Source organism: Octopus bimaculoides, chromosome 1 (assembly GCF_046866305.1).
Source record: "Octopus bimaculoides isolate indiv1 chromosome 1, ASM4686630v1, whole genome shotgun sequence".
Lineage (NCBI taxonomy): Eukaryota > Metazoa > Mollusca > Cephalopoda > Octopoda > Octopodidae > Octopus > Octopus bimaculoides.
In genome coordinates, this window is record NC_142928.1 from 192358100 (window position 1) to 192370483 (window position 12384).

Consider the following 12384-nt stretch of genomic DNA (forward strand, 5'->3'; position numbering starts at 1 on the left):
TTTTTGTGAACTACATCTGCTAACATTATGAAGTAACTCTGAGCCCCCAGAAACAGCTATCAGGCTTGTAACATCATACTTTCTCCCCTTTATGTTTCTGTGTTCTTGTACTCTGTGTAAATTTGTTTTGTTAATATATGAATATCTATACATTTATATATATGAATATTCATCATCTGAAAATTGTAAGTCTCTGCTTTTTCTCTGTTTACATGTATACATTTATGTATATTTTCTATATCTAACCCATATCTGCACACCTGGATTCCTCTTATAGCCACTCTTTACTAAATAAAGACACACACACACACACTAATTAACCAGCTAGTTGACTAATAATAAAAGAAGTGAAAGAGAATCAGGGTGTGTTTATTATTAGCATAATGACCTTTCCAGTTTCACATCAAGAATTTTCCAAAGCAAATACAAAAATTCAATAGTAATTAAAAATATCTAATTTATTGTATTTTAGCTAAAATTTTGTATTGATAACCTCATTATTTTATATTTGTTTTTCTTTATTGTAGATGCATTTTATCCCAACAACAATCTAAAGTATTTAAAGGAAGAAGTAAACTGATTGGGTACCCCCATGCAACTTGCACATACCAGCTTTCTAACCTCAGTCCTTAACTGTGGTGATATATAAGACAAACATCAAGATGCTGTCTTTAAATTTACAATATCCAAGCTGGTCATATATTACTTTATAAATAGTGGACCAAGGTAAGTTCTTTTATACAATTTGTTTTTTTTCTATCTTTTACACACACACACACACACACACATATACACTCACATACACTCATACACTGATTAATTATTGTCTTAAATGAGATAGTATAAACAGTTAAGCTTGCTTCCTAACCATATGGTTCCGGGTTCAGTCCCACTGTGTGACACCTTGAGCAAGTGTGTTTTACTAAGCCTCAGGCCAACCGCAACCTTGTGAGTGGATTTGGGAGGCGAAAACTGACTGAAACCCAACATATATATCTATTTCTTTAGTGCCCACAGAGGGCTAAACATATAGGGGACAAACAAGGACAGACAAAGGGATTCAGTTGATTATATCAACCCCGTAACTGGTACTTAATTTATCGACCCCAAAAGGATGAAAGGTAAAGTCAACCTTGACAGAATTTGAACTCAGAACATTATGGCAGACAAAATACCGCTTAGCATTTCACCCAGAGTGCTAACGATTCTGCCAGCTTGCAGCCCATCATATATATCATCATCATCATCATTTAATGTCCATTTTCTATGCCGGCATGGGTTAGACGGTTTGAGTGGAACTAGTAAGCTGGAGAGCTGCACCAGGTTCCAGTCTGATCTGGTATGGTTTCTACAGTTGGATGCCCTTCCTAATGCCAATCACTCCGAGAGTGTAATGGGTGCTTTTTATGTACCACCAGCACAGGTGCCATTTACATGACACCAGTAATGGCCACGACTACAGTTTCGCTTGGCTTGATGAGTCTTCTTAAACACAGCATATTACCAAGGTCTCCGTCCTTGTCATCATCTCTGTGAGGCTCAACATTCAAAGATCATGCTTCATCACTTCGTCTCTCGCCTCTGTGAGGCCCAACATTCAAAGATCATGCTACCAGCAAGAGCTACAATTACAATTTCATGAGTGTCATTTACATGAAACAAACAACAGTCATGACTGTGATTTCACTTGCATTGATGAGTCATGTGTGTGTGTGTGTGTGTCTTTTTTGCCTGTGTTTGTGCCCCCCCCCCCCATTATTTGTTCCCCCATTACTCCTTGACAAACAGTGTTGGTATGTTTATGTCCCTGTAACTTAGCAGTTCAGCAAACGAGACCGATAGAATAAGTACTAGGCTTAAGAAATAAGTCCTAGGGTTGATTTGTTCGACTAAAAATAAACTCTTCCAGGCAGTGATCCAGCATGGCCACAACCAAATCACTGAGACAAGTAAAAGGATTAAAGAATTAAAGAATGAATATCCTCCAATTTGCTTTTGGTCTTAGATACACTTGAATAATTTACAGTAGAGTACCATGGCAGACACCCATAAAATTATTAACCATCTTACTAACAATAACTCTGAGCACCTTTTCAAACTCCACCTGTCTAACACCTGTCTAACACCTGTGGACATGTTTACAAAGTCAGAAAACAGCACAGCTCCCATGACTTTCGGAAACACTTTTTCATGCTAAGAGTTGCTGAAGTATGGAACAAACTGCCAGCATCAGTTGTTAGTTGTCGGAACACTGCATCCTTCAAAACTTCCATGCTTCCTGAGATTCACCAACACTACACCTGATTTTCTCCCCTCCATACACACGCAAGCATGTATCTGACTCATACACTGTTCACTTTCCAGACATCTGTACAATTCTGCATATGCTTTATGCACACTTTTGACAAGTTGTAGTGCACCTGAGCACTGTATACAATAATTTCATTATTATTATTATTATTATTATTATTATTATTATTATTATTATTATTATTATTATTATTTACTTGGTAGGTCAATTCTTTACTTCTTTACCAGTAATACTAAAATATATTTAGTAAAATTACTTAAAAGTGTCTAAATAAGATTTTTTAATTTATGCTCAACAATATTTATTAAAATGCATTTCTAAAAACATTAAGCATTATGATATATGTTAGTACTTATTTAGAAGTAATTAAGCATTAAAGTCATTTTTTTATTATTATTTTTACCTGTCTTGTATAATAATTCTCATATCTTATTGCTTTTTTGGAATTACGATTTTTGTTACTTTGCATTCCTGACAATTAGCTCTCCAATAAAATATTTTGCATGGCTTATTATTGTTCATTAATTTCAATGTCTTCAGTCTATGTGTGTGTGTGTGTGTGTGTGTGTGTGTACACGCGCGTGTGTATATATATATATATATGTGTGTGTGTGTGTGCGTGTATATATATATATATGTGTGTGTGTGTATATATACATATATATACACACACACACACACATTTGTGTGTGTTATATATAACATTAAAATAATTATTTTTGACAGTCATTTTTTTTTTTTTTATCTATTTTTATTTTTTTGAGATATGGTTATGAGGATAAATTTTATATTTGTCTTTGATTACAAAAATTATTTTTTTAAATTAGCTAGATTTGTAATTTGAAAGCTCTAATGGTAGTTAAAATATTTGATAAATGTTTTACTGATAGAATAATGTTGAAAGGTGGGGGAGAGAGATTTGGTTTCAGTTGTTAGATTTAGAAAACAACTTTCGGTTTTTTGTTGAATTTTATTTTCCTCAGAAGATTACTTCTGTAATTTTGTCTTTCATTGGAATGAATCCAATATTTATTTAAACTGAGATATAATTACAAATAATTTTAATATTTTCCAAATGATTTGAAAGTATAACAGTATGTATGTGCAGGTGTGGTTGTATGGTAAGAAGCTTGTTTCCTAACCACATGGTTCTGGGTTCAGTCCCACTGTGTGGCAAGTGTCTTCTAATATACCCTCAAGTCAACCAAAACTTTGCGAATAGATTTGGTTGACAGAGACTGAAAGAAACCCATCATATACATAGTTCTAGGTGTTGGAAGAAAGTTAGCTTCAAGCAATCCATAGTAAATATAAAAAAACAACTTTCAGAAAGAACAGTGGTTTATTGAGACAGAAAGTTGTGGATTGTTTTCTTATCGAAGTTCGATAAATTGACAAAAGTTCTTTTTATATTTCACAGTAGGCAACCAGGCTTGCCAAGTATGTGAATAAGAATACAAGAGGTCAGGAATAGAGTAGACAAGATCCGGGCTACATATATTTCATAGCAAGCGGAACCTCAGAAGTGGTAAATCAAGATATTCTTGCCCTGAAGAGTAGCCTGCAGCATACACTTCACTTGGATATTTACCAGTTCCAAAGTTCCACTCACTATGAAACACATGTTGCCTGCATCTTATCTACTCCATTCCTTAACTCTTGTGTATATCTATCTATATATATATATATGTACCTTAATCCCCTGAGATTGCAGATACTATTTCTGAATCTCTTTGATTCTTTAGATGTGCTGGCCTCCTGATAATTAATCGATATTAATTATTATATGATTAATTACCAGATTTTATAATAATATATATATATATATATATATATATATATATATATATATATATATATATATATATACACACAGTCTGTTAAAGTCTGTCATACCGGCCATGACGAAGGGAAATAGCCCTGAAACTCGAGTCGCCTTTATATACTTATATTTATATATTTGATCCTTTATATTGAACACTCAATATTTCATCTACATTCAATACTTTATTTCATGGTGCCATCCATTTTTATTTTATTTTATTTTATATTATATATTGTATATTCCATATTCTATACCCCACATTGGTTCTGCAGGAATATAAATAAAACATAAAAAACAGACAGTGTTGGAACTCTTTTAAACAAAATAATATATATATATATATATGTATGTATGTATGTATGTATGTATGTATGTATGTATGTATGTATTGTCAACAAGCAGTTTAGCTTAATGGTAAAGCACTCATCCTTTGAGGGATGTGGGTTCGAGTCCCATAGCAGTTTGTTGATAAGTTATATACACTCTTGGAGTGGTTGGCGTTAGGAAGAGAATCCAGCTGTAGAAACTCTACCAGATCAGATTGAAGCCTGGTGCAGCAATCTGGTTCATCAGTCCTCAGTCAAATTGTCCAACCCATGCTAGTATGGAAAGCGGACGTTAAACGATGATGATGATGGTGATGATATATATCATTGCAATCTGATAGCCCCTCCAACTCTATATATACCCAGGTCTTTCACCACTTACTCACACTCTTTAATCATACTCCCTTTGCAATATCCTGTCACTTATATTATGGCATTTGAACCTGAAGGGTATGCCCTGGCACTTGCCACTATCTATATATCTCTCTTCCTTTACTCAACTAACCCATTTATACTCTGATCCCTGTTCCTTGTGAGTATGCCCAGCATTTTGCCATCATCTCCATCCTGCGGTCTCTCTCTCTCTCTCTCTCTCTCTCTCTCTCTCTCTCTCTCTCTCTCTCTCTCTCTCTCTCTCTCTCTCTCTCTCCTTCTCCTGCACTTCCCTCAGGTTGGCAACTATGTATTTTCTTTGTGGTAACATACCTGTTTCTGTCTTCATTCCTGATCTTTCTCTCTCTGACCAGGTGACCTTGTACTTCTTCGGCAAGACACCTGTATCTGTCTCGCTATAACCTTTTCCTCATCACCTCCTCCAGTGCCTCCTCCCTTCTTAAAAGTTTTTGTTTTGGTTACCCTGTAAGTACTTGATGACCCTGTCAGTGCATGCAGGTGCCACTTAAAAAGCACCCAGTCCACACTGTAAAGTGGTTAGTGTTTCGAAGGGCATCCAGCTGTAAAACCTTGCCAAAACTGACCTCGCCTGTGTTTGTGCCACATAAAAAGCCCTAAGTCCACTCTGCTGAGTGGTGGGTGTTAGGAAGGGCATCCAGCTGTAAAAATCCTGCCAAAACAGTCACAGAAGTCTGGTGCAGACTTCGGCCTGGCTGGCTCTTGTACCATTCCACCCATGCTAGCATGGAACACGGATGTTAAATGATGATGATGATATCTATACTCTCGAAATAGTTGGTGTCAGGAATGGCATCCAGCCATAGAAACCATGTCAAATCAGACTGGAGCCTGGTGCAGCCTTCCAGCTTGCCAGCCCTGGTCAAACCGTCCAACCCAGACCAGCATGGACAGCAGACATTAAACGATGATGATGTTGTTGTTGTTGATGATGATGATGATGATCTGTGTGTCTTTTTGTCTGTATATGTTTCCCACCATCACTTGACAAGTAGTGTTGGTGTGTTTATGTCCCCATAACTTAGCATTTTGGCAAAACAGACTGATATAATAAGTACCAGGCTTTAAAATAAAGCACTGGGGGTCAATTCATTCAACTGAAAATTCTTCATGGTGGTGCCCCAGCATGTCCACAGTCTAATGACAGAAACAAGTAAACGATATAAATTTCAGCATATTGGAAATATTGTAAATCAAACAAACTATTTGAGTACATTTTTGTGTAATTTAACTTCATTTCGTTCAGTTGGTTTCTGGATTTCAAAAGTCCAGTAAAACATTTAGAATTTTATCTTGTTAAGTTACCTGTGAGGTCAGTTAATCTAAAATATCTTGAGCGAATGTCTTGTTGTTGACGTCTGACTTTATTTAACATCAACTGAGGAAATTCTAAGGTTAGTTGTAACTAATAAAATAAGTTTGCAACGATAACACAAATTGCATTTTTTTAAATGACATTCTATGGATGTGTTTCAGTCTAGTTTTCGCAATAAATGATGTTTGCTTTTAGTCTTTCCATTGTTTTAATGTAAAAGAAGAGTTTTCTCAATCTACTGAATGCCAGGGTGTGTGTGTGTCTGTGTATGTGTGTGTTAATTCTTTCATTAATATTGTTCAAATGCAAAATTAAATCAATATGTAGGAGAGGTTTGAGGTGGCAAGGTGACAGAATCGTTAGTACACTACACAAAATGCTTAGTGGTATTTTGCCTATCTATATTCTGAGTTCAAATTCCTCTAAGATTGACTTCGTCTTTTATCCTTTTGGAGTCAATAAAATAAGTACCAGTTGTGTTCTGGGGTCAATGTAATCAACTTATCCACTTCCCCAAAATTGCTGGCCTTGTGCCAAATTTTGAAACAAATATATGGTAGAGGTTTAGACTAGTAAACTTAGGTATTGTAGAGAAACCAGTCCAAATATCTGCTTCAGAACTGATATGACTTCAATCTTTTCCAGGTATTTAAAAATAAAAATATTAAGATTTCCCTGAACCAAACCATTCTAAATCTAAAGTTTTGTGTACTCCAAGAAATGAAAGGTTCTTTATTTCAATAAAATTGTAATCAAAACTTTTACAGTTTTATATGGCTTCCATCATCACTAATGAAATCACTTATAGTGAAGGAAACCTCTATGCTTGACATAGCAGCTAAATCTCAGCCCACACTAAAGGAAGTGCACATTGGATAATGGAACCATGAACATACAGAAAGACGGGATGGTCAAGGCTGGAACATCTTTAATCAGTCTTAACTTGGAGCTAACAACAACAGCAAACATTAAACAACTCTGTGATTAAGAAACTCACTTTTAGAACCATTTGCTTTTCAAAGTAAGCCTCTTCACCACATCGCCATGCCTGCACCTCTTCTTGACTAATAAATGTGAAAATTGAATAAATCTATGGAATAATGTTAAAGAATTAATGATATATTCCTTCAACGTTTTTGCTTGTTTTCATATATTTATACATATATATATATATATATATATATATATATATATATATATATATATATATATATATATATATATATATATATATATATATATATATATATATAAATTTAATAATGAGGGTAGAAATTAGGTGATGCATTAAGCAAATTATTCTTTATTTGAGGAAGGGTTAATAACCAGAAAGGGCATCAAGCCATAAAGCAATGTCTCAGTAATACATACACACACACACACACATATATATATATATATATATATATATATATATATATATATATATATATATATATATATATATAACTACGTAAAAAAGTGTATTACTGTCTGGGAGATCTTTATGGTAGCAGAAAAGGCATTTTAACTCCTATTTCAAAATTCAGTGTGTGGAGAAGCAATTAGCTGACCCCTTTAGAATGGTTTGGTTCAGGGAAATCTTAATATTTTTATTTTTAATTATCTGGAAAAGATTAAAGTCATATCAGTTCTGAAGTAGCTATTTGGACTGGTTTCTCTACAATACCTAAGCTAGGTGATTTGGCATCTATTTCTAGCATATAAGAGTCCACTTTGGTGGTCATTCCTCTTAATTTTGTGTATATATATATATATATATATATATATATATACCTGCCTCTTCCCACTTCATAAATTTACAAGTACATACGCCAACATGCTTCATACTACTACTTCATACTGTAAACATGTTCACCACACACAATATACATTTCTTAATTGAAAGCTAGTAGTAGCCACCACGATTCTTTTCCGTTCTCTCTTGCTTTCTTCATGAATACTTTTTTCTCCTCCTTGACCAAAAATATTTCCCCACCCTCTGCTCTCCACATCTTTTTTTTCAAATACCACTCCCCTTGCTAATTTCTATGATTTGGCCAAAATAGCTCTATTGAATATTACTAGTCAAATAACCTTGCTTAAATTCCTCATTCTTCTCCCTCTCTTATTTTTTCTTATTTTTTCCTTTTCTTAATCATAATTTCTCTCTACATTTATATTCTCCACTCCTGTACTTTCTACACACTCTGATTGAATCTTCCATGTGTTAACATGTACCTCCTTGCAACAATGTAAACCTTCATTTAATCAAGATATCCTTGCTCTGAAGAGTAGCCTGCGGTATACACCTCGCTTGGATATTTACCACTTTTGAGGTTCCGCTTGCTATGAAACATATGTAGCCCAGATCTTATCCATACCTTAACTCTTGTATATATATACAAATATTCTATAATTATAAACATAATTATAATCAGGAGTCAGCTAATTGCTTCACCAAGCACTGAATTTTGAAATTGGAGTTAAAATGCCTTTTCTGCTACCATAAAGATCTCACAGACAATAACACACTTTTTTACGTAGTGATATTATCATCATCATCATCATCGTTTAACGTCAGCTTTCCATGCTAGCATGGGTTGGACGATTTGACAGAGGACTAGTGAAACCGGATGGCAACACCAGGCTCCAATCTAATTTGGTAGAGTTTCTACAGCTGGATGCCCTTCCTAACGCCAACCACTCAGAGAGTGTAGTGGGTGCTTTTACGTGTCACCCGCACGAAGGCCAGTCAGGCGATACTGGCAATGGCCACGCTCAAAATGGTGCATCTTATGTGCCACCCGCACAAGAGCCAGTCCAGGGGCACTGGCAACGATCTCACTTGGTCTCACTTGGTCTCACTTGGCTTGCTGGGTCTTCTCACGCACAGCACATTTCCAGAGACATTGCATTATGGCTGGATGCCCTTTCTGGTTATTAACCCTTCCTCAAATACAGAATAATTTGCTCAATGCATCATTGAGAGTGCAAAACAGTACTCAGTTTATCAACTGGGGAAATGACAATGTCACTGCTTGTGACCCAGCAATTTTCAAAGAAGTACAAATGCAAACAAGCACACAACTATGCACACACAAACACACACACACACACACACACACAGGGCTTCTTTCAGTTTCCATTTTCTGCATTACTGCCAATTTCCACAATCTGACCATAAGTAAATACACCATAAACATTCGAATTTTTAGGTATTTTCTTCATTTTTAGGTATTTTCTTCAGGACTGAACAGTTGACTTATGTTGTGACTTAAAAATGAGATCTTTTACAAAAGCCATGAAAATTCACAACTGCAGCAGTTATTCTGAATTCTACCAAAATTTCAGAACCAACTTAAAAATTTTTTTTTTTTTGTTAATGAAATAATAAAAAAAAAACCCTGATAATTTCCTCCTATTCTTAATTATTTTAATTTAAATATAGATTATTTTTTTAAATCAATCAAGTAGATTGCTAATGAAAATCTATGCATGAGTAAGACGAATATTGTTTGACTTGGTACTATTGTGTTTGTAATGTTTAACAAAAATTCTTTGATTTAGATTTTATTTATTTATTTATTTGATTTTGGTTTAATTAATATGTTCCATAGATATGCTCTAGAAATATAGATTGTGTTGAATAATTTAATCATAATGAGAATTTTAGTTGTAGCTTTCTTGGTTTAATCATATTAAGAAAATTATGGCAAAATCACATGAGGAAAATAAAGATGGTAGCATGAGAAGAATCAATGAAATGATTTAATTACAACCACAGAATGGTGAGAAAGTTTCAGAAAATGTTAGAAAATTTAAGATAAGAAAAGAACAGAACAACATATTTATTAGGCTGAGGCAATGGAAACTAGTTTGTATTTTATTATAATGAAGCCATTGATGTAGAAGTTGTGTTAATAGGGGATCGTAATCAGAAACTGTTTATGGATAGTAGTTGTAATTGTTATCTAGGGATTTCATTTGAATAATTTAATAGATTAATAAAGAAAATACCATTATTGTCAATCTTTAGTCATTTCTGTCAATAGTCCTAGAATTCACAGGGCTGGTTATCTGGTTTCCTGGTGACCGAGATTAAAATATTTCCCCCTGAATAGGATACCAGTCTGTCATAGGGTGACTCATTTACAGATGAATAGACAATGTGAAATGAAGTGTTTTGCTCAGAAACACAACAGACCACCCAATCCAGAAATTGCAAAATCGTAGCTGCAACACCCTAACCATTGGGACAGGTGACTTCACTAAGTAAACAAGGTTGATTAAGTACTTATTATAATTACATCCTCAGTTATGGGATTTTGCAGGGTGGCGGGGCAGGTGTTTCATTTGGCCAACACAAATCAAGTACAAAGTATCTGTCTAGAAGACCCTTGCTCAAGGTGCAGCACAGTGGGGCTAAACCCAAAACAAGTGTTAGCAAAGTGAACTTCTTAATGACCATTCTTAGAGATATGTTAACCATAAATATATCTCAGTATCGATGTCTCAAGAGGAAAAGTAACTGTTTCATATTTTAACCCTTTTCTTACTATATTTCTGCCTTTGATTAATTTTGAAAAGAATGAAAAATTTGTAAAGAATAAAAAGTTTTGAATGGTACAACAATGCACTATAATACAAAAAATGGACTAAATACCTGTTGTAATTTAGTTATCCATAGTCCGATGATATTTCGGAATACCATTCCTTCTTCAGATATTCTTAGATGGAGTCGCTGCTATAATCTGTTTTCCGACGGTTTTTTTGTTTTCGGAAGCATCTTAGCAGTGGTCTCACAAAGCTCCTTCCAGAATTCCTCATGACAAGTGTGTGAGGTCGGCTGTGTCTCAATCTCGTGTGCGTTGGTACATCTGTAGTGCTGCTTCTAAGTTATGTATTATACGTGCAGCTTCCTTTTTTTCCTCTTCTCTTTTTTTTTAGTTATAAACAATGAAAAATTTATTGAAATATGTTTGTCAGTATTAAGCTGGTGTTATGGAATTTCAATGGAAGGTTTTAATTACGATTACTTTAAATGAAAGACAACCGTAGAAGTACAGATGACCTCAGGCAGATTGTTGTCAAAAGGGTTATATTCATAATATAAAACACTTCTAAATTTTTTTTACTCCTATTCTTTCCTGCTTTGTTAATATTAATGTTTAATCTAAGGCGGCGAGCTGGCAGAAACATTAGCATGCCAGGCGAAATGCTTAGCGGTATTTCATCTGCCGAAAAACACCTACCACACTCTCGGAGTGGTTGGCATTAGGAAGGGCGTCCAGCTGTAGAAACCCTGCCAGATCAGAATGGAGTCTGGTGCAGCCTCCCAGCTTGCCAGTCCCCAGTCAAACCATCCAACCCATGCCAGCATGGAAAGTAGACGTTAGATGATGATGATGATGATATTTTGTTTTAATTTCTTGTGAAGAGATTAGGGTCCAAGCAAGACTGGCATAATTCATAACTGATTCTTGGTACCTTGTTGTTGTTCTTTCCCTTGTGTTGGCCAAATGTACTTTCCCGAAGTAGTCAAGTATGTTTAAGCATGGTTCTGTTATCATTTCTCACTTCTGTGTACATTGTAAACAAAGATAAAATACAAAATTTCTAGTATTTGTGCATATTGCTTTGTTTGTGAGATACATTTATGATGCTAAATACGATGGAAACATGTATTTGATGTTATCTGGTACTTCTGCTAAGAAAGGAAACAGTAGATGTGTTGATAGGTGAGGTACTAATTTAAATTTCTGCTGTTTTGGAGCCAGAATTCTAAGATGATTTATGTAAGGTTGGAGTTGTTATACAGCTGAATCTGGAGATTGGTTGGAGGATATGTTTTGGAGCCGTGTTTCTATGTTCACAGATCAGTGATCAAAACAAGCACACTGTTAGAAGCAACACATAGATATAAGGTTCACAGATTTTTATCAACGCTACCACAATCACTAATATAAGCATTGCTGTGTGTGTGTGTGTGTGTGTGTGTGTGTGTGTGTGTGTGTGTGTGTGCGTGTGTGTGTGTGTGTGTGCACTGAACAAAATAACTGGAGATGCTGCTTCCAAGGTAACATCATAAAATACAACCCAAGTTATACAAGTAATGTAAAAGGTAGTAGATAATTACGTAAGAGATAAACATATGGTTTTGAAAAAGTGCAGAAGTATAATTCTCATAAATATTATTTACACAAACATGCATGTG

General features: G+C 34.8%; 1 protein-coding gene across 5 annotated transcripts in view; it reads left to right on the forward strand.

Moving 5' to 3' along the window:
• LOC106884166 (protocadherin Fat 4) overlaps positions 1-12384 on the forward strand; it is a 696074-nt gene that overhangs the window by 448521 nt on the left and 235169 nt on the right. For 3 of the 5 annotated variants that reach the window (XM_089364281.1, XM_089364275.1, XM_089364288.1), the window contains exon 1: positions 588-726. The gene's annotated coding sequence lies outside the window, so the exon portion shown is untranslated. Of the gene's footprint in view, positions 1-527; positions 727-12384 lie in introns of those variants that run through there. The other 2 variants (XM_014935404.3, XM_089364268.1) reach the window with 1 other exon arrangement.